This window comes from Mesoplodon mirus, assembly GCF_964341445.2.
Source record: "Mesoplodon mirus genome assembly, chromosome: 5".
Classification (NCBI taxonomy): domain Eukaryota; kingdom Metazoa; phylum Chordata; class Mammalia; order Artiodactyla; family Ziphiidae; genus Mesoplodon; species Mesoplodon mirus.
This window is the reverse complement of record NC_138980.1, coordinates 179,217,297-179,238,607: the sequence shown is the minus strand read 5'-3', so window position 1 is coordinate 179,238,607 and position 21,311 is coordinate 179,217,297.

Sequence of the window (21,311 nt, the reverse complement as noted above, 5' to 3'; positions counted from 1 at the left end):
TGTACTAATAAAAGTGGACGAATGGGGTTGGTATGGAGCAAGGAGGAACTGTGGCATTGCTGTGGCTTATTCCCACTCCTCTGGACCTGGGAGATGAACGAGTTGGAGCCAGAAGTGACACGTAAGATGGGGCGAAGGCAGAAGATAAATTCCACCACTGGAACATGCGTGGATTATGGATGTGTATCCCACAGTGAATGAGGGCAACTCCACAGCTCAGACTATGCTTCCTGCTCGAGTTAAATTTTGCCTTTTGAAAAATAAAATGAGTGTTTAAAGATGAATTTTGGGGCCTCCCTGGTGGCGCAGTGGTTGAGAGTCCGCCTGCCGATGCAGGGGATACGGGTTCGTGCCCCGGTCTGGGAGGATCCCATATGCCGCGGAGCGGCTGGGCCCGTGAGCCATGGCCGCTGGGCCTGCGCATCTGGAGCCTGTGCTCCGCAACGGGGGAGGCCACAACAGTGAGAGGCCCGCATACCGCAAAAAAAAAAAAAAAAAAGAAAGAAAAAAAAAAAAAGATGAATTTTGAAAATCATAGAGTTAAAGCTAATGACTATATTTTCTAGAAGTTTTCCAGGTTTATGGCTGCATTGGGAAAAGTGGAGAGACCTTTAGTCTATAATCCTCAGTCACTTATTTAACAAAGGGAGTGTGTGGAAACCTCGTTAGATGCAAGAGTGAAGCTCCTTTTGTCATCGCCCTCCTTTGCCAACTACTGGGGGCACTACTGCATGCAGTGTTCTTTTTTTTTTTTTTTAATTGAAGTATGGTTGATTTACAATGTTTCAGGTATACAGCAAAGTGACTCAGTTACATATATATATATATATATATATATATATATATATATATATATATATATATATATATTCTTTTACAGATTCTTTTCCATTAGAGGTTATTACAAGATACTGAGTATAGTTCCCTGAGCTATATAGTAGGTCCTTATAAAATAGATAAATATATCTATTTTATATTTAGGAGTGTGTATATTTTAATTTCAAACTCCTAATTTATCCCTCCCCTACATTTCCCCTTTGGTAACCATAAGTTTGTTTTCTGTGTTTATGAGTCTATTTCTGTTTTATAAATAAGTTCATTTGTATCATTTTTTTAGATTGCACATATAAGTGATATCATATGATATTTGTCTTTTTCTGACTTACTTCACTTAGTATGATCATCTCTAGGTCCATCCATGTTGCTGCAAATGGCATTATTTCATTCATTTTTTATGGCTGAGTAGTATTCCATTGTATATATGTACTACATCTTCTTTATCCATTCATTTGTTGACCGACATTTAGGTTGTTTCCATGTCTCAGCTTTTGTAACATGCAGTGTTCTTTGTTTCTAATTGTCTCAATGATCCTTCAATAAGGATTCAGCAATGAATAATCCTTCTCTTTCATTGAAATTTAAATCATCAGATTGTCTGTGTGTTGATCTGATTGATGGTCTTCCAGTGCAGAGGGTGCTAGACTGGATTCCTTCAGGGTCGAGTTCATTGAGACCCACCCAGGGAGTGACCCCCAGTTGTCCCACTGGGCCTTCCACAGAGCTTGGCTCTGCTGTTGCCTGAGCTGCCACATTCATAATGAGGTTCCTAGGTATTTTGTTTTCTCTTTGGAATCCTCTTTATCACATTTTGGTGTCGTGTTGGCCTCATAAAACAAGTTGAGGAGATTGCCACTTTTGTCTATGGTCTGGAACAGTTAAGTTAGATAACATTGGAATTCTTTCCTTTTCTTTTCAAAGTAACACCTTTATTGAGATATAATTCACATACCATAAAATCCCCCCATTTTAAAGTATACAACTTAGTGATTTTTCCCCCCTAAGATTGTAGTACATTTTTTTTTCAGTTACACATATACATGTATCTATTCTTTTTCAAATTCTTTTCCCATTTAGGTTGTTACATAATACTGAGCAGAGTTCCCTGTGCTATACAGTAGGTCCTTGTTGGTTATCTATTTAAAATATAGCACTGTGTACATGTCAGTCCCAAACTCCCTAGCTATTCTCCCCCTCCACCACACCCTTCCCCCTTGGTAACCATAAGTTCATCCTCTACATCTGAGTCTGTTTCCGTTTTGTAGATAAGTTCATTTGTATCTCTTTTTTTTAGATTCAGCATATAAGTGATATCATACAACACTTCTTTCTCCGACTTACTTCATTCAGTATGACAATCTCTAGGCCCATCCATGTTGCTGCAAATTCTTTGTTGTGTGTGGATAACATAGGAATCCCTTCCCCAGAGGCCCACACCGCTCCCTCTGTCACTTCGTTTAGCTAGCAGATGGGTGTCAATGTGCAAATGGTCCTGGAAAGCAGATGCGACTAGCACGTCCTCTAGCATCTGTGCCCACCGTGATGTCTGCCGTCCTTCTAGCCTTTACAACCAGCTGCCACGGTGTGCATCCATTCTTCCTGCCCTGCTTTCTCTGAGTGTATTATAAATGATACAAGACAAAGGATTTAATTTTGTTTATTGCTCTATCTCTAGTGTCTAGAATAGAAGTGGCATATGGCAGGAGTTTAATAAATATTTGTTTGAGTGATTGAATTCAGCTGTAAAACCATCAGGCTCTAGTCACTTTTGTTTTTCAATTATAGAACTTTTATAGACTATTTAACAATTGTAATTCTTCCTGGGTAAATTTTTATTTTTATATTTGACCAGAAAAGCATCCATTTCCTCCAGTGTTAAAATTTATTGATGTAGCATTGGATGAAGCATTCTCTTGTTTCTTTAAAACTCTTCTTTACCTATGGGGATGACTTCTTCTTCTTATATCTAATCTTGCATTTTTAAAAATTAATAAGCCAGTCCTTGTATATCTGGGATGCTTTGCAAATCTTTACAAGTAAACTACTTTTCTCTTTAAAGTGATTTTACCTGAGTTTTCTTTTCATGTGTAAGATCTAAACCCTCCTCAATTTTGGCTCCTGGTTTGATCTGATGATCCTACTTTCCCACCCTATAGCCCAAGTACCAAATCCGTCAGTCTATGCAATTCAAGACTAACCTCTTTAGAAAACTTTAGAAACCAATTTTTGTTCACCCTCTCAGTCCATAATATCCCAGGCAACCTTTGGTGGACGTGTCAGGCAGTTCACTCGATGTACCTTATGACCCCATCCTTCCTACCCCATAGAACAATGGGTGAAATCTAACCCAACAGGCACAGTCCTTGCTTACAATTACATTCTTTCTGTCAGGAATTTGACCTAAGATGCACAGAAACCATAAATCAGCTGGAGCAATCCCAAACGTTGGCAGTACACTCAGGCAGCTTGGAAGAGAAGCAGGCTTCATGTATTAGAAGAGGCATTAAGAGAAAAAAGGACATGTCTTCAGTTTGTGACCTGCTCTAGCTGGACAGTGACCAAGGCCCTGATGACGTTGGTCCAGTTCTGGAGTCCAAGCAGGACCCTGCACCCCAGCGTGTGGAGGAGCTATTTGGGCCCTGTTCGTGCACATACTGTGCTTGTTTTGCTACTGTCATTGAGGGAGATTTTCAGCAACTACTGGACACTGCTGACTTGCATTAGTGCCTTTAGCACATCATACCTCTTCCCATCTCAGTTTCCTTATTCATATGTTAGAGCTGATAACACCTCTCTTAGAAATGAGACCATGGGTGTGACTTATAAAGTGCAAAGGGCTCTACAAATGCACATTATTATTATTTAAGTAAGAAATCAACCAATCCATCCATCCATTCATCCATCAGTCTTGACCTAGGCCCTCTCCCATCTCTTTATGTGAGTGTACTTTAGTATGGTTTTTTCAGAAAAGCAATCTGGCAGTATGATCAAGAGTCTTTAAAATACAGAGAGCAGCCAAGATAGCAGAGTAGGAAGACAAAGAAAAACCTGAACAAACTTTCTGGTCAACCCAATATATATATATATTGGGTTGGACCTGGATGGACCTCGAAGGTATTATGCTAAGTGAAATAAATCAGACAGAGAAAGACAAATACTGTATGATTTAACTTATGTGTGGAATCTAAAAAACAAATGAACAAACATAGCAAAACAGAAACAGAGTTATAGATACAGAGAGCAAACAGGTGGTTGTCAGTGGGGAGGGCAATGGGGAGAGGAAAGTAATAGGTGAGGGAGATTAAGAGGTACAAAGTTCCAGTTGCAAAATAAATGAGTCATGGGGATAAAATGTACAGTGTGGGGAATACAGTCAAGAACTATGTAAGGGCCTCCCTGGTGGCGCAGTGGTTGAGAGTCCGCCTGCCGATGCAGGGGATGCGGGTTCGTGCCCCGGTCTGGGAGGATCCCATATGCCGCGGAGCGGCTGGGCCCGTGAGCCATGGCCGCTGAGCCTGCGCATCCGGAGCCTGTGCTCCGCAACGGGAGAGGCCACAACAGTGAGAGGCCCGCGTACGGAAAAAAAAAAAAAAAAAAAAGAACTATGTAATATCTTTGTATGGTGACAGATGGTAACTAAACTTATCATGTTGATCATTTTGAAATGCATAGAGATACCAAATCACTATGTTGTAGAACAGGAACTAACATATTGTTGTAGGTCAGTTATACTTCAAAACCAAACAAACTCACAGAAAAAGAGACCAGATTTGTGGTTACCAGTGGCAGAGCATGGAGGGAGGAGAAATTGGATGCAGGCAGTCAAAGGGTACAAACTTCCAGATAAATAAGTACTAGGGATGTAACATACAACTTGATAAATAAAATTACCACTGCTGTAAATATGCATATGTTATATATAAAATAAATATATATTTTTTAATTTCTTTATTTTTGTATCTATACAAGATACATATTTAATATACATCATACTATCTATAATTTTTATTTATTCTTCTGTTAGAATTGGTTGTATTTTTTGAGAAATCTGATGTCGTCCAAATTGTCAAATTTTTTGGAGTAAATTTGTTCATAATATCTTTTTAATGTTAGTAGGATCTATAGTTTTAGCTCATTTTTTCTTATTTGGCCATTTGTGTTTCATTCTTGTTCTAGTTTGCTGGGACTTATCATTTCAAAGAATTGACTGTTGGCTTTGTTGATATTTTAATTGGATTACAAAATTTTTATTGAAGCTCTGCCCTTAGCTTTCTTATTACCTTCCTTCTTAAGTGAGATTTGATTTTTCTTTCTAGGTTCTTGTGATGGAAACTTAAATCTTTGACTTTTGAGCTTGCCTTCTTCTAATACATGCATTTAATGTTATAAGTCCCCTCCCTCCTTTTTGATTTTATCATTTCTTTTGAGAAATTGCTATTAGTCTTATCTTGACTTCTTTGAAGGTAATGTGTTACTTCTTTGACTGCTTTTAAGATTCTCTTTCTGTCTTTGATTTTCAGCAGTCTGACATTGATAATGTGCCTACATGTAGTTTTATTTATGTTTGTTTAACTCAAAGTTTGCTGAACTTCTTGAACATGTGGGTTGATGTCTTTCATCAATTTGGGCCATTCTCAGTCATTATCTCTTTGAATATTGCTCCTGTCTCATTTCCCCTCCTCTCTTTCTGGTAATTCAATTACATTAATTTAGGTCTTTTGAATATGTTACACCTATCTCTCAAGTTTTAAAATAAATTTTCTTACTTTTTGATCTCTATCCTTCAATTTGCATATTTTTTATTTAACACCTTTCAGTTCATTAATTCTGTGTGTTTTCTGTGTGCAATCTGTTGTAACAGCTATTCACTGTATTCTTAACTTTGGATTTTGTATTTTTCAGTTCTGCCGTACCCATTATTTGAAAAAACAAATTGCAGTTCTCAATTGCAAATTGCTATCATTTTATGTATGTTGCCTCTCATTTCCTCTGTTTTCTTGTACATATTAATAATACTTATTTTTAAAGTAATTGTCTGCTATTGTTATTGAACCAAACGTGGGTCTGCTTGCCCACATGCAGTAAAGCCAATCTCCTGACACTGGGTTGTGGTGAAGGAAAGCGCAGCGTTTATTGCAAGCACCAGGCAAGGAATCCAGGGCAGCTAGTGCTTAAAAGACCCCGAAGGCTTTCAGGGAAAGGTTTTTAAAGATACGATGAGGGAGAGGGGGTTGCTAGGTGTATGATCAGCTTGTGAACATTCTTCTGATCGGCTGGTGCTGAGGTAATTGGGAGTCAACACCATCAACCTTCTGGTTCCAACTGGTCTGGGGTCTACGTGTCTGTGGACAGCAGACAGTTAACTTCCTCCACCTGGTAGGGGTTTCAGTATCTGCAAAACAGCTCAAAGGACATGGCTCAGAATATTATCTATAGTCCTTGTGGAAGAACTAGAGGTCCTTGACTCTGTTTAATGGTTAAACTATGATTTTGTCTTATTTGGCTGTTTTCCCTTCTTTCTGCATTTTCTCACTTCTCTGATTAAATTTACTCTTTGGAACTCAGGGAAGAACTAGGAGGCTACAGTTTTCTACAAACAAGAGGCAGGTGGAGGACACGGGGGCAGGGGTAGTCTGTTCTGAGAAGGCCCATACGGTCCCGTTCTGTTACACTATCTCCAGTATCTGGGTCAACCGTGAATCTAATGCTGTTGATTTTTTACTGTTTAACATATGGTCTTACCTTTTCATATACCTCATGATTTTTCTGTAAGCTGGATATTGTATCTAAAATACTGTGAAAATAGATTGAGAGAGGAGGTCAGTTTCCAAACTCTAATCAGGGATTGAGCTGTATCAGGGCTGAGAGTGAGGGGGTCAGGAGTGCAGAGAGCTGAACTTAAGCCTCTCAAGGGCAAAGCTGAGTCATCCACAGTCTGTCAGAACTGAGGAAACAAAGATTTTCCAGCCTCTCACAGAGGCAGATTGAGTCTGATCAATCATAACTTGGCAAATGTCTTGATGGAGAGAATGGTTACATGTGTGGTGCCTTCCAGTCTCTAATTTTGTCCCGCTTGAACATCAAAATCCTTGCTGATTTTACTGTTTCCCAGCAGTGGGTTTTTGCCAGTGGCTGAACCTTGATTCTCAGCCTAGAGGCAACACCAAAATTTGACAAGTAGCTAGGGTTCCTGCTGTCAATTCACCATAGACTTTCATCTTCTGTCTGTTTTCCTTTCAAACCCCTTCCCTCAGGAGATCTTTGATCTTAATCACCTCAACATTCATGGAAATTTTATTCTCCTTTTCAAAAACTTTCTGCCTAGCTCTTTAGGCTCCATCCCCCTGACCACTCAGCCAAAGAGATGAGCAAGCGTCTTGTGGATGACATCAGCTATGCATTTCAGAGCCCTCACCTGTAGTATGATTTATCACCCTAGCCCTACACCAGCACTAACAGCTTTTCTCTCTCTCTTTCCCCAGCAACATCCTCTACCTGGCCCATGTCTGATCATCAGACTTCTATCTAGACCTGGAAGATGCTTCCAGGAAAAAGTGGGTATCAATCATCCACTTTCCTCTCTCTGGAATTTTAGTTCATTTAGTCCTTATTAATTCCACGGCTCTCCAATACTTTAAAATGATTTTTGTAATTTATCCCTTAAAAAAAGTTTTGAGAGCAGGAGCATTGGTTGCGACCTACCATATCCTCATTAGAAGTGGAAGTTCAGGGCACAAGTTTTGACTTTCTTTTCCATAGTTTGATGACTTGATTACAGATCAGGATACTCTATACTCTGCATTATTCATGGGACTCCATACTTTTACTTGTAAAACTATTGCATTGGAGGCATTTTCAGTGGTCACAGGCTAGGATTTTTCTTCGTGACGTTGAGTAGTCCTTAAAAGACTGGAACCTTTGAAACTAACTTTATCAGAATTATGACATCATTCTCAACTTTTGGACCTTATAGCTCAAATTGGGGTCTGATTTCTTAAAGATTCTCCACTTCATTGTAAAGTCATGTCGGGGTCGTGCCCTTTGATTACTGCTGTTCCTGGAGTTTTTACCTTTTGAAGTTTTTCCTTTTAAGGTATGAAGATGGAGGAGGGATTTGACTAGGGTTTTGGGCTTTTGGTTTGTGTAATTTATGAAGATTGGGGGAGTAAGTGTAAGCCTAGGGAATGTAGAGACGGAATTAGATCCAGTCTGCGCAAACTTCTCATGTCGATTCAAGCAGAGTTCACTTTTCCTCTTTTCCTCTACAGGCTGACTATTCACTGAGCCACCTTCATTGCCACTCTTCATTTTGGAATCAATTAGATATTTTTTTCAATTACACTTCAAGAAGAACTGATTTCACCACCTGGGTTACAGGTTTAAGCAACTGAAATCTTATTGGATTATTTTATAATCCAGAAGAGCATGTAGACTCATCTTTTCAGTAATGTTGTCAGTGAAGAAGCGGAAACTTCAGGAAAGGTTCTCTTAGGGTGTAAAAGAAAGAGCCAGCTGCAGTGGGACCAAGTCTGTATGATGGTATGTGGTGGCTACGGCAAGGTATAGAGAAGTGGCTTGAGTTCTGGACATGAGGGCTACACAGTTTCTCTGAGAGGGAAAGGAAAGAGGCAGGACTGATGCTCATGGAATGCCATCCCCTGTGACCAGAGGGCAGGACTGGTGAGCCGAGGAAGTTCTGTGTGCTGAGACTGTGTGTCTGTTCTTTGCACATGCCATCCAACTAGACAGAAATTATTCCTCTACTTCTATCTTTCACATTTGGCTTGGAGCAGCTGACCCTGCATCATAATATCTCCCGATTCCCCAGTTGGCAGACAGTCTTCCCACTTTTTCGCTCCTAAAGCATGTGGCATTATTTATGGATCACACTAGTTGTCACTGTACTCAGGGGTGAAAATCCTATCTATCTACTTGGTGGTAGAGCATCAGTAGGGTAGTATTTTCTAGTTGTTGTAAGAATGAGCTCTAGATTCAGATTTCCTGGGTACAAATCCTTGCCTCTGCTCTCAATAGCTAGTATTTAGGACAAGGTAAATTTTCCCATCTGTAAAGTGGGCCAGATCTTGGTAACAACTTCATTAAATTTTGTGAGGATTAAACAAGTCATTATGTAATTAATTAATATGTACAAAGCATTTAGAATACACTGAGTACTCAATAATGCTAGCTGCTACTTTTCTTACTACTTCCATTGAATTAATATATATAGAGTATTGAGAATACATTTCCCTTTAAATAAATGTTATTTTTCTTACCAGATTGTCAGCCCTTTGGTAACAGAGATTGTGTCTCAGCAGCAGTGAAGGACACCACAGTAGCTGCCCTTACACTGGAGTGTTAATAAAGCCATGAAGAGCATCTTTGTAAAAGGGCCTCCAGGATCCCAGAGAAAATATCAAAGGGAATTTTGTAAATGATGGTTAGGCTTCCAGATTCACATGGATCTTACTCATGAACTATGAGAGCCCAAGGTCTGCAGGTCTAAAGGGGGTGTGTGTGCTCACTTACAGACTCTCCTGTTTAGTTTCCTGAAAGAACTGCAAGAATTACGATGCCCATGGAGGAGTGCCTGGAGGATTGAGGAGAGGGTGAGGAGCTTGCAGTCACAGTGGGGGACAGGATGGGAACAGGAAATAATGCAACTGCCATGGCACCCTGTGCCAGAACTGGCCTCTGAGGCTGGTAAGTGGAGGAAACACACAGCCTCCTGTTTCACCATTCATGGGACCCACCGCTGATGCTCAAAATGAAGTGGCTGAATATATGAGTTCAATGACCTGAGGCTAAAGTATTATTCAAGCTCTTAGGAGTCAGCCTTTCCCTGACTCCCGCAGCTGCGAAAAAGGCTTACATGTCACTCACCCTATATAGAGCGTTGTCTCAGGCAGAAACCTGAGGGTGGTGGCAATGCCAGTGCAGATGGGAGAGCCTGGCTGTTTGCATGACACTTGCAGCTCTACCCTGTCACAGTGTCAGCCGCTGGACAGCTGTCCTCATGCCAAGGAAATGAGTTTACATAGTGAGGCAAATCAAATTTTAGAGGACAATGTGATTAGAGAAAATAAATTATCTTGCAGTTGCAGGATGTGATATATTCATGGTTCAGGACTTTTAACAAAGAAATAATAATAATAAAATCCTTTAGAAGAACAAACTGAAAAACATTTGTAAAATATTTATAAGATGCAGGGCCTTTTTATATACAAGAATTTATTAACTAAATTTTTATTCCATGAAGGACTATTTTTGGAATCAATGACATTGTTCTGGAGAAATACATAAATTGGTGAAGATTTAATAAAACACAAGACAGCCAATACTTTAATTATTGTGACAATTATATTTCAGGCAGGAAAATTATGCAAAGCTATTTGTACTTTTAATATTTTACCAACTATTTTTTTGTTTTTCACATTGATGACAAGGGTGAACTCATTCAACCTAGCAAATAAAGAAAAAAAATCGGGGAGGGAATCTGGCTAAGCTAAAATTGCTTGATCTCTAATTCTTTTGCGATGTGAACCCTAAGTAATGCAGATTTATATCACCCAATGAGTAAACATCCTGATTTGTAGAATGTTTAAAAATAAATGGTGTTTATTTCTCTTTGTCCAACTTTGCATGTAATTACTGCAATTTCTGAGCAAGTTACTTGATCAGAGACATTGGCAAAAGGGAGAGAACAGAGTAGAGAAACCAAGGGATAGTGGGTGATTATAAACCATTTGCAAAAGGAACAGTTGAAGAAATGGGGTTCTTTACATAAAGAGTGGATCACTGGGTGGGGACTCATGGGCCGCCCTCCAATGTATGAGCGTTTCAACGTCTCCCATCTCTCACTGTGCTCTTCCTGGGAGGAGTTCTTGGCCAGATGGATGAGAAAATAGTGCATACAAGTCATGCTATGGAATGTAATCAAAAGTACCAAGAAACATGTGTGTCATGTGGCTGCTTTATCCTAAAGAAACATAAAGCCTCAGTTTTCCATAGGACCTGACATGTCTGTCCTTGGGATGGACATCGAGGCCCCCTAAGAGATCTCACAGTGGTCTACAAAGGGGGCCACACCAAGATGGATTTAGGAGTTTCTGTAGCGCATCCAGCCTCAAGCCATGGAGGGAGGTGCCTTGTGCTTCTAGCAGGCATCCCAGCCTCTAGGAGTGATTCCTTTGGAGTCTCCCTTGCTTTTTCTTAGATGGGGATGCGGAGAAGAAAGGCACATCCCTCCACACTGGACCACCAATTGCTCTCCTGGTTTTCTTCAATCCTCTGTGCACTTCTAGTCTTCTCTTACCTATGCTGGGGATGACTGTAGGGGTATGATACTGACCAGCAGGGGTGAATTTGTTATTTTTCTGCAAGTTGGTTGTAGATGTGTTCACGCCTCTCTTTAGCAAGTAGTTGTACTTACTGCTTCCTGTCCCAAGCTCCGTGGCTTTAGGCAAAATTCTTAGAGACTAGGAAATGGCCCATTTAACACCCTGCTACATTAGGCTCTAACTGGCCAGTGCACTGCTCAGTATGGCGATTGGTTTATTTGTGTGAGTTAACAGAAGTGAGAGTTACTGAACTCAGTGAGGCGTGGTTCAAGCTCTACTGAGTCTCGAGGTCTAGCAGGTGGTCCCCTAATGTGATGCTGCTTTGTTCTTAGGACTTTTAGAGACAGTTTTTGTGGAATTCACCTACTGGGTGGATACTGGGTTTGCTGATCTCAAGAGCTTTTTTATTGAGCTTCTGGGACTCTGACTAAAGCAAAGAGCTGTCTGTCCTCAGTGGGGATCCTTGTTCTTTGACACACGTGGAGGTTTTCTAGGTCAGTTATTATCTACGATTGATTATCGTAAAAGTGCACTTGAGAAAAAAGTGTTTTAAAGATTGGGAGATATAGAACTTGTATCTGTCCATTAGAACAAACTTCTTAATCATACTGTTCAGCTATTCTTGCTGAAATTTTTTGCCTGATTGATGACCAATAATTACCATATCAATCCAATATGATGGTGAATTTATCAACTTCTTTCTGTGGCTTTAACACATTTTGCTACATTTTGTGAATGTTTTTTAGGTATGTACATTTAACAAAATTGTTATATTATTTGAATAAATTGAATCTGTTTTATTAATGTTGTGATCAGAGCTGTCTCCCTAATGCTCTGTTTTGTCTCAGTGTCTCTTATCTAGCATGATTACAGCTATATTATCCTTCTTCTTTGTTGGTAGACATTTATGTCTTTCATCCTTCTTTTCTACATTGAACCATATAAAATTGGCAATATCTATCAGTTTCATATGGTTTAACCAATGCTGTCAAACTTTACAGGTCTCTATGCTTTAGGTGGGTCTTCTCTATATATAGAGCATCTATGTGGACTTTGGTTTTTATCCCTCCTTTCAACTTTTATCTTTAAAGTACGAGTTTAATCCATTTACATTTACTATAACCTTGGTATATTTGGACCCACTTCTACCCTCTTGATATATTATTTCTGCTTGTTTTACCTTTCTACATTTTTAATTGATATTTTTATTTCTTCAATAATGAGACTAGAACTCTTTTATTTCCACACAGTCACTGGTCTCATCCTCTTACAAACGCTGCCATCATGATGTCCTCTATTTCAGTGCTGGCTGATGGAACTTTCTGTGGCAATGGAAATGTTCTATATCTAGGATGTCCAATAGGGAAGCAGCAGCTATACTGGGCCTCTGAATGGCAACATCTCTAAGATCTTGTAAACGTGGTGATATTCTTATTTGAATGATGGTTTAACTGTATGCAACAATCTAGGCTATTCAATGTTTTGAAAACACTGATCCATTTTTCCCTTACATCCAATGTTACTATTGAAAAATCTAATGTTGACCGAGTTCTTGATCCTTTGTATATGATCTGCTCTTTATCTCTGGAAGCTTTAAAAATTTTCTTTTTGTCTGATATTTTGAAATTTCATTAAATGTGTTTAAATTATTCTTCTCTGTTGACCCTTTCATTATCAATTTTTTTATTTCTGGAAAATTTGTATTTCATTTTTTCAAATTTTACTAGTTTCATTTTAATTTTTGTCTCCCCTCACCTGGGGGTCCTTTTATTTGAATTTAGTGCATCTATTTCTTTTCTTCATATCACTTTTATTTTTTCCTGCACTTTTTAATTCTTTGTCATTTCTTTCTTCTTTCTGGAATTGATATTCCAGTTTGATATGTTATTCCTCAGCTGCATATTTATTGTATCTGTTATTATTATCTGTTCATTATATCTGTTATCTATCCTATTCAGTCCATTCTCTATTTCAACTGTCATACTTTTCACACCAAATGTTTCTGTTTGTTTTCTATAATTGTTTCTTTTTATTTCATATTGCTAATATCTCTTTTCAAATGTTTACTAATTTAATTGTAAATCCTTGGTCTAATATTATTTCTGCTTCAGAATCTGTCATCTAGTAAGTTTTTTTTTTTGTTTGTTTTTTGCAAAGGGTATGCCCATCAACGGTCTTGCTTTTTTTCCCTTTTTATCCTGAAGTGCATTTTTCTCTGGGATGTCAGCTACTCTCTCAGCCGAGCAGATGGAGGAGGCACAACTCCATTGCCTCAGCACAAGTAAGCTGGAAACATGGGGGTAGATAAACCTTATGGACAAGAACCTGGCACCAGAAAACACAGTCATACCCCCACCCCACAGGACCACACGTCAGCTCAGGCCTTCACCTCCTACCCTACTGGGAGAGGCGGCATTAGGGAGAGGTGCTCTTAGATTAGAATTTACCAGCCCTGGGGAGATGGGCAAGCTACTGCCTGAAGTTTGTCACTCTCAGTTCCTCGTACATACAGAACATCTGGACCTCCCTGAATTCCTCCTGTGGCCATCTGGACCAGAGATCAGAGTTGTCCAGTTATGGTTCCTCTTCTATTTTTATTCTCCCACAGTGTTCCAGGCTGCCCCTGACACGGGTCAAATCCATCACCCCATGTTCAAAATAAAACTGTCCCCACCCCATTTCTTGATGTTTTATCTCCAGAGTTCTCCAGCTTAATCTTGGCCAGGGCAGCCAGGGTCATGCTTGTTCAGCATTTGATAAGAACCAGAATCCTTCTATACAAAGAAAAGATTTTAAAACTTAAAGTCTCATTTGTTTGTATATAATTAAGGGCTAAAAAGACTCTGTTCCCAAACAGATAAACATAGTTGGCACCAACACAGACTCAAGCTTAATTCAGAATGGGAATAATTTGGATAGAGTTTGAGATGTTTTACAATATGTTATCTCTTTGAATGTTTATTTTTAACAAAAACTAAATGGCATATTGGCCACGGTCAGTCTCAAGGTGATTTATACGGAATAGTATGAAACAGGTCTTCCCTCCCGATAAAGGTGGTTGGAGAATGTCTCTCCCTAGGACTCTGACAGTTAAGCTTATGGAACTGACTTTGAAATGCAATTAGATAGCTTAGGTGTGGTTTTAGTTCCTGGTTGCCATTAGTTAAAGCTTAATCTTGGTCTCAAGCAAATAGTTCTTTTATCTATGAGATAATTAATAAAACGTGAATTTTGCAGAGCAAGAAGCAAGACCGTATTTCTGTTTCTAAATTTAAGCCTGGAGACAGTTAACTCAAGGAGATGATGAAGAACACGTGTAAGACAACTTCAAAGACTTCTGTGAGATCACCATTCAAAAAATCTATAACTTACTTAAGATCATAATGTTTACATTTGAAGATTTAAAAACTTAGAGAAAGTATGGAGGCATACACATCCATGGTTTAGCAATTGTTAATACTTGGGCACTTTTCTGTCATGTCATTGTTTTTATATTATGTATAAAATATACATATTATACATACATACATATTTTTTGTACTTAAAGCATTGAAAAATGGTCACATAGAATGTTACAAAGGTAACCATGGTAGTGAGTTCGGTGAATATTCTTCAGCGCTGCAAAGAGAGACACAGAGCAAGGAGGCAAAGACCTAGGGTTCTGTCCATTTGTGGATGGATGTGTGTCTGTCTGCTCGTATTGAGACTGCATTGGTTCGGTAATCACCTAAGAATATACATCAGGTAACCTGGGAAGATTTTAACACGGGATTGTATAATCTCAGTGTTTGAAGGACTTTGGGGTCACTTAGTCTGACACTTGGTTTCCAGATGGGGAAACTGAGGTGTGGAGGTGAAATGATGCTAAGAAGGTTGTATTATTCCAGTAACACAACTTCATTCCCTGAAAGTCACCTACTGAATAAATTGAAAATTATAGCCGTGGTTTGGGAAAACATTCGGTTTCATGAGGACACCTTGAGAATGTGTTCTAAACCGGAGATTTGGAATAATTTATTTTCTAAATAACGATGTTGAAACTGTTCTGTTGTGGCCTCGCAAATGCACAAGCCAGAGTCTAAAATCAGTCTGGGCTGGAGCCTCTCAGCATTCTCTCCAGGGAACTTTTGGGGATTTAAAGACATCAGTTATTCGTAGGTGACAGCATGGTCTCCAGCAAACAGAGAGTGGTGTGCAGTAGTCAATTTTTGTGCATGTTTGATTAAGAAAATTATTAAAAAAAACAAAACAAAAACAGCTGTGGGATTTTCAGATGCTTCAGATGACAGCGTGCAGTGTTTCCCACACTCACTTAATCTGGGTTCCATTTCTTGTAGTACGTTACAGGGTGGTGCCCCATAGAATCTAGGTTAGGAGTGTCCTAAAGGTAAGAAGATGTCAGGAGGGGGATAGTTCAGGCTTTAGATGAAAATTACCAAGTTGTATATAAAGGGCTTTACATGCAACAGAGAACTGAGTCTTCACAACAACTTTGCAAGGCAGATACCGGGTCACAGGTGAGGACAGAGAGGCACGGAGGTCCCTTAGGATTTGTCAGTGGTGGCTGCACCTAAGGGGCTGTCAGCTCAGCTCCAGAGCCCAAGCTGCTGAGCCCAGACCTCTGTGGAACTCCTGGGCTCCCAGGCCTGCCTGTTTCTGGGAGTCAGATCTACCCCAGTCCCATCCCTGCACCTTCACGCTCTGAGCTCTGGACTTTTGGCCTCATTTGAATTCCTCCAGTGAATTGTGCAGCCTCTTCCTCAGGGCCTTTGAACATGCTGTTCCCTCTTCCCTTTGTTCCCTGTTAACACCTATTCACCCTTCAGGGTTGAGCTCAATGTCACATTCTTGAGATGCCTTTTCTGACCCAGCAGACTAAGTTTTGTTCTTCTGTTGCCCACCACCATGTGACTTATCACCAGTCTTGTAAAGGTGTGAATAGGGTCGTGGACTGATGCCCTTCTCCTCCCCCACGGGCAGGCAGGAAGCAGGGCTAGTTTGCGGCATCCATGTACGTGTGTGGTGCTGAAAGCAGGGGATCAATTCATACAGCAAAGATGAGTCTCCCTTCCTACTGGTTAGTCTCTCAGATTTACAATAATGCAAGAGACTGGAAACTTCATTGGTTGACTGATGATGTGTTTCCCTTGTATCCTGGAATAGTTGAAGCATATTTAATGTTTATTATGGTTTGTGGTCTTAAAGTCTGTCTCTTCCAAATGGAGAATACACACACGTGACGTTATATTTCTCCGTTTTTAAATAACGAAAGCTATGTCCCAAAGTACAGCTCTCTTTGACCTTTACTGTTGATGGTATTTTTAGATATGAATTTTGCATCTGGCTCCGATATAGTAAGAAACAAAACACCATCACCCTCCTGTTAACAGAGCTGACAGAAAATACTTCTCCCTATTAACAACTTTCAAGAATGGCATTCTGAATAGAATGAAAGAGTTGTCACTTATTTCTAGCTTTATTTGCTATTACAAGATCTTTCTCTAAGGGTCAAGTTACTATCTTACATATTGCTCTGAGAAAATAGGAATGAACACGGCTGACCCCAACCTGCCGTGATTATGAGCAGTAACAAGGAAAACTGGTTGGAAAGCGCTTTGCAGATGCCAGATGTTACATAAATGCTCAATGATTAATTGCCACTGTTCACTTCCCATTGTGAGCTCTCTCTGGCAATGGTAATTTTAAGATGGGAATTTTTCTTCATATGGTTTAGGGAAAGCTCAAAATCAAAATCTAGCTTACAAATGTCTTTTATATTTGAAAAGTGTCTTCACAGGATAATATGGCAGGTTTTCTTTTCCTCCCACGTCTAAGGCAGAATGACAAGGTTATCAAGTGTCCCCATTCTCTGTACGCTTTGAAGCTTTTGTCTGTCATTTCTGCAAAGATGATCTGTCTCACTGCACGCCATGGCCAACCCTCAGGACCTAATGGAAAGAACACCTATGATGCCCAGCTGTCTGATGTCCGGACCTACCACTGCTTGTGTGTGTACCTCAGATTCCTAGGTGGGGTCCCCAAGAAGAGTGAAAGGCAGCACCAACCTGGGGGCGGGTGGAGACGGGCATCTTACACAACCCACCCCCGTGGAAGATGTTGTTTCTATTTTCAGACTTGCCAATCTTCTCTGTGTCTTGGCGATCAGAAGCCTTCCCTCGCCATTAAACCAGTGTGTGGCGTATGAATCACTGACCTCGGGTATCAGCAACATCTACCTTTAATCCCAACCTGTTTACTCCTGCTCTTGGGTGCAGGTCATGTGTTTATAGCTCAAGGAGACGAGATGAGGTCCTTCTGAGCCATCTTCAGTTCGTTGCTCCTGAAGACATGGAACTCAGCACCACCCTTGGAAAAATGATGACTCTTTGGTTAGTGGATCCATTGTAACTGAGTGAGGACCTTAATGACAGTTGCCATCTAGTAGAAAGATCAGCTGAAGAACCTTGGACTTCCAAGAACCTAGGAACTGCAAGAACCTTGGTTGGGTCTTGGGAATTTGAGATCAACATTGGGCTCATACAGGCATACAGGTGTGTATACACTGTGTACATACATGTAGTACATATGTGTTTAAATGACCCTGTTGACAATTTGCAGAGAGAACACCCAGATACAGGGAAACTATATAAATACTAATTAACAATTTATTAAATTTGAAATGCTTTTAACTTTATTTCAACGGTTTCAATAAAAAAATTACTTAGTTTTTTACATAGTTTTACTCTGACATTCTAGGTCTAGATTAAAGTCTTGATCAAAAACTGTAATTTGTGTGCCCTGCCCCCGGGCACAGGTGTGCTGGAACAGGCCCCCACTGCTTCACCGGAGCCACAGTGAACGCCTCTTCCCAACTCCACGTTCAGCAGCATCAGTTCGGTAGCTTGAAATCGGCCATGGTAGCAGTATTGACAGCATGGCAGTCAGCACACGGTGCACTTCGATCCGCACCTTTTACCTCCAGGAGAGCCTGTTGTTAAGCATTTACCAGCACACCACTGCTTCCAACTTCTGGTATTCGGAAGAGCCCAATTTCAGTACTGAGGTTATAACTTGTATAAGTAAAAGCTTGAAGCCTCTTCAAGGAAAGTGGTCATGAAGGGTAATTTGGAGCACTTGCAGCAGAAGACACCCTTCTGACACCTGGGACACCTTGCCTGAGAGCCAGGGAGGCCACTGCCATAGGCTGTTCTTTGTCCGCAGCCCTAACACTGTCATGCCAACCCTGCGATGACTGGAACGTAAATACATGTTATCTTTTTCTTTTTTTTAATATCCTCAAGGTTTTCTTTTCTCTTTTTTTTTTTTTTTTTGTGGTACGTGGGCCTCTCTCACTGTTGTGGCCTCTCCCGTTGTGGAGCACAGGCTCCGGACGTGCAGGCTTAGCGGCCATGGCTCACGGGCCCAGCCGCTCCGCGGCATGTGGGATCTTCCCGGACTGGGGCACGAACCTGTGTCCCCTGCATCGGCAGGCGGACTCTCAACCACTGCGCCACGAGGGAAGCCCAAGGTTTTCATTTTATTTACTTATTTTTGGCTGCGTTGGGTCTTCGTTGCTGCACGCAGGCTTTCTCTAGTTGCGGCGAGCGGGGGCTACTCTTCGTTGTGGTGCACGGGCTTCTCATTGAGGTGGCTTCTCTTGTTGCAGAGCACGGGCTCTAGGCATGCGGGTTTCAGTAGTTGTGGCACACGGGCTCAGTAGTTGTGGCTTGCGGGCTCTGGAGCGCAGGCTCAGTAGTTGTGGCACACGGGCTTAGTTGCTCCATGGCATGTGGGATCATCCCGGACCAGGGCTTGAACCCGTGTCCCCTGCATTGGCAGGCAGATTCTCAACCACTGCGCCACTAGGGAAGTCCCAACACATGTTATCTTGTTTTCCACAGCTCCTTTTTAGTGCCTGAATGACAATGACAAAGCAATAATGTTTTAGTATCTGAGGGGAAGAGAGTTTTGCAAATAAGACTCACTGATAACCCCGGATGCTTGTTTGAACATCACAGGAGCTGTGAAATGTAACTTTCCCTCTCATTTTGCGGTTGAGCTGCTGGCGTCTGCACAAGCTGTCTGATAAATGGAACAGAATGGATGTTTCTTGTATAGGCTCACGTCGAGGATGCAGTGACTACGTAGGAATGAATTTGCCTGTAGGTATATGGGCACTTCTACTTTCCTGTGACACCAGAGTTTAGTAATACAAATGAAAGTTAATTTGTTTAAGAAGGAACCCTCTAATGAGTCTTAAAAACATTTTTATAATGCACCCTTGAGTATAGTTCCCTGTGCTATACAGTAGGTCCTTGTTGGTTATCTATTTTATATAGAGTAGTGTGCATATATTAATCCCAAACTCCTAATTTTTCCCTCCTCCCTTTTCCCCTTTGGTAACCATATATTTTTTACATCGGACATACTATACTCAATATTTTGTAATAACCTATAAGGGAAAATAATCTGAAAAAGAAGAGACACACGTATATAGGTATAACTAAGTCACTTTGCTCTACACCTGAAACTAACAACATTGTAAATCAACTATACTCCAATAAAAAAATAATGCACTCTTGACTGCATAGCCATTGTTGGCAGGGTTTTATTTTCTGTTATAGATTTACTGAATTATCATTTACATAACATGCAATTCACCCACTGTAAATGTACAGTTCAATGATTTTTTTTTAGTAATAAACAGTTGTACAACCATCACCACAAAACAGTTTTAGAACCTTTTCATCACACCCTTGTCGTCCTTCCCCTACCCTGGCTGGATACATTTGTAGATCCTGCACTCAGGAACCACCAGACAAGAAGTGGGAATCAGTTCTTTATTTCCAAATACATGCCTACCCTCCTGAGTTGTGTGTGTGTGTGTGTGTGTGTGTGTGTGTCTACAAAAGCTGCAAGAAAGAAGGAAATTAGAACTCATTTCATGCCTCATGTAAATTACCAGAAGATAAAACTTCGCAGCTCACTCCATCACACTTATATTTGATCACTGTTTTATGCCAGTCAGCTCTGGACACGAGCAATTTTCTTCTGAGCCATCCTTACAAATTTTGTTTTCTTTATTCACTCATGACCTTCCTTCCCTCTTCTGCCCTACTTTGCTGGCTCCCTTGTGGAATATCTCCACAGCATGGACTATCATGTGATTTCACTGCATCTTTTTTTAGTGGCACTGATTAGCTCCAAAAGTTACTTGGAAAGTCATTTGTGATGGACAGTTATGTAAGATCTTGGTTCACCAGTTCTTCTGGAAACAATTTAAAATGCCCAGAAATGTATTAGAGTTCAACCATTGCAATAAAACCAAGATTGGAACTCCTGTGTTTATGAGGGAATTGCAAGTTATATGAGGAAGCATCACTTGGAGGTGCTATTTCTCCACTGAGCCTAAAAGTGGCCGAGCAACCAGACTCTTGGCTTTTCTTCTCTTTGTTCATAAATGTGTTACATTGTAGTTCATGAAGGATTGTTGCAGTTCTTGCCCAGTGGATTATTACTGTCTGTTACTTTTCTTCTTAGTTAAACCTTGCTTCAGATGTCCAAGGTCATCCAAACTGATCTCTTTACCTGAGAAGTGGTACCTAGCGAGCATTATTCTTCTAGGACTTTATTTCGAAGGAAGCTGCTTTTTCCTTTCCCTCTTTGTATTTATGAAAGTAATACAGCAGTTTACAACTGATTAAGCTTGCATTTTCTCATGGATAGTGCTATAAGTGGGTTGAAATTCTGGAATAGATCCACTTGTCCCTCAAAAATATCAAACTTAAAAAAGTTTTGAAATATGTGGCAGAGACATTTACTGTTCAGTGATTATCCATATGATACCCACATTTCCCAGCCCCTTGGGGCTAGGTAGGTCCATGTCACAAGTTCTGGACAGTGGGCCAGAATTATAAGCATCACTTCTGGACCTTTAGAGCACTTGAGAGAGGATGTATAACCCTACAGTTCTCTCTTCCATTGATGCAGTGAACTGGAAACCACGGGACCCAGATGGTGTAGCTGTCAGAAGCCATTAAGCCTGGATCTCTGAGTTACTGTTCAGAAGTAAGTGTCCCTAGAAAGTGGCTGAAATCACAGAAGACTTTGTGAGGTAGACAAATGAACCTTTAC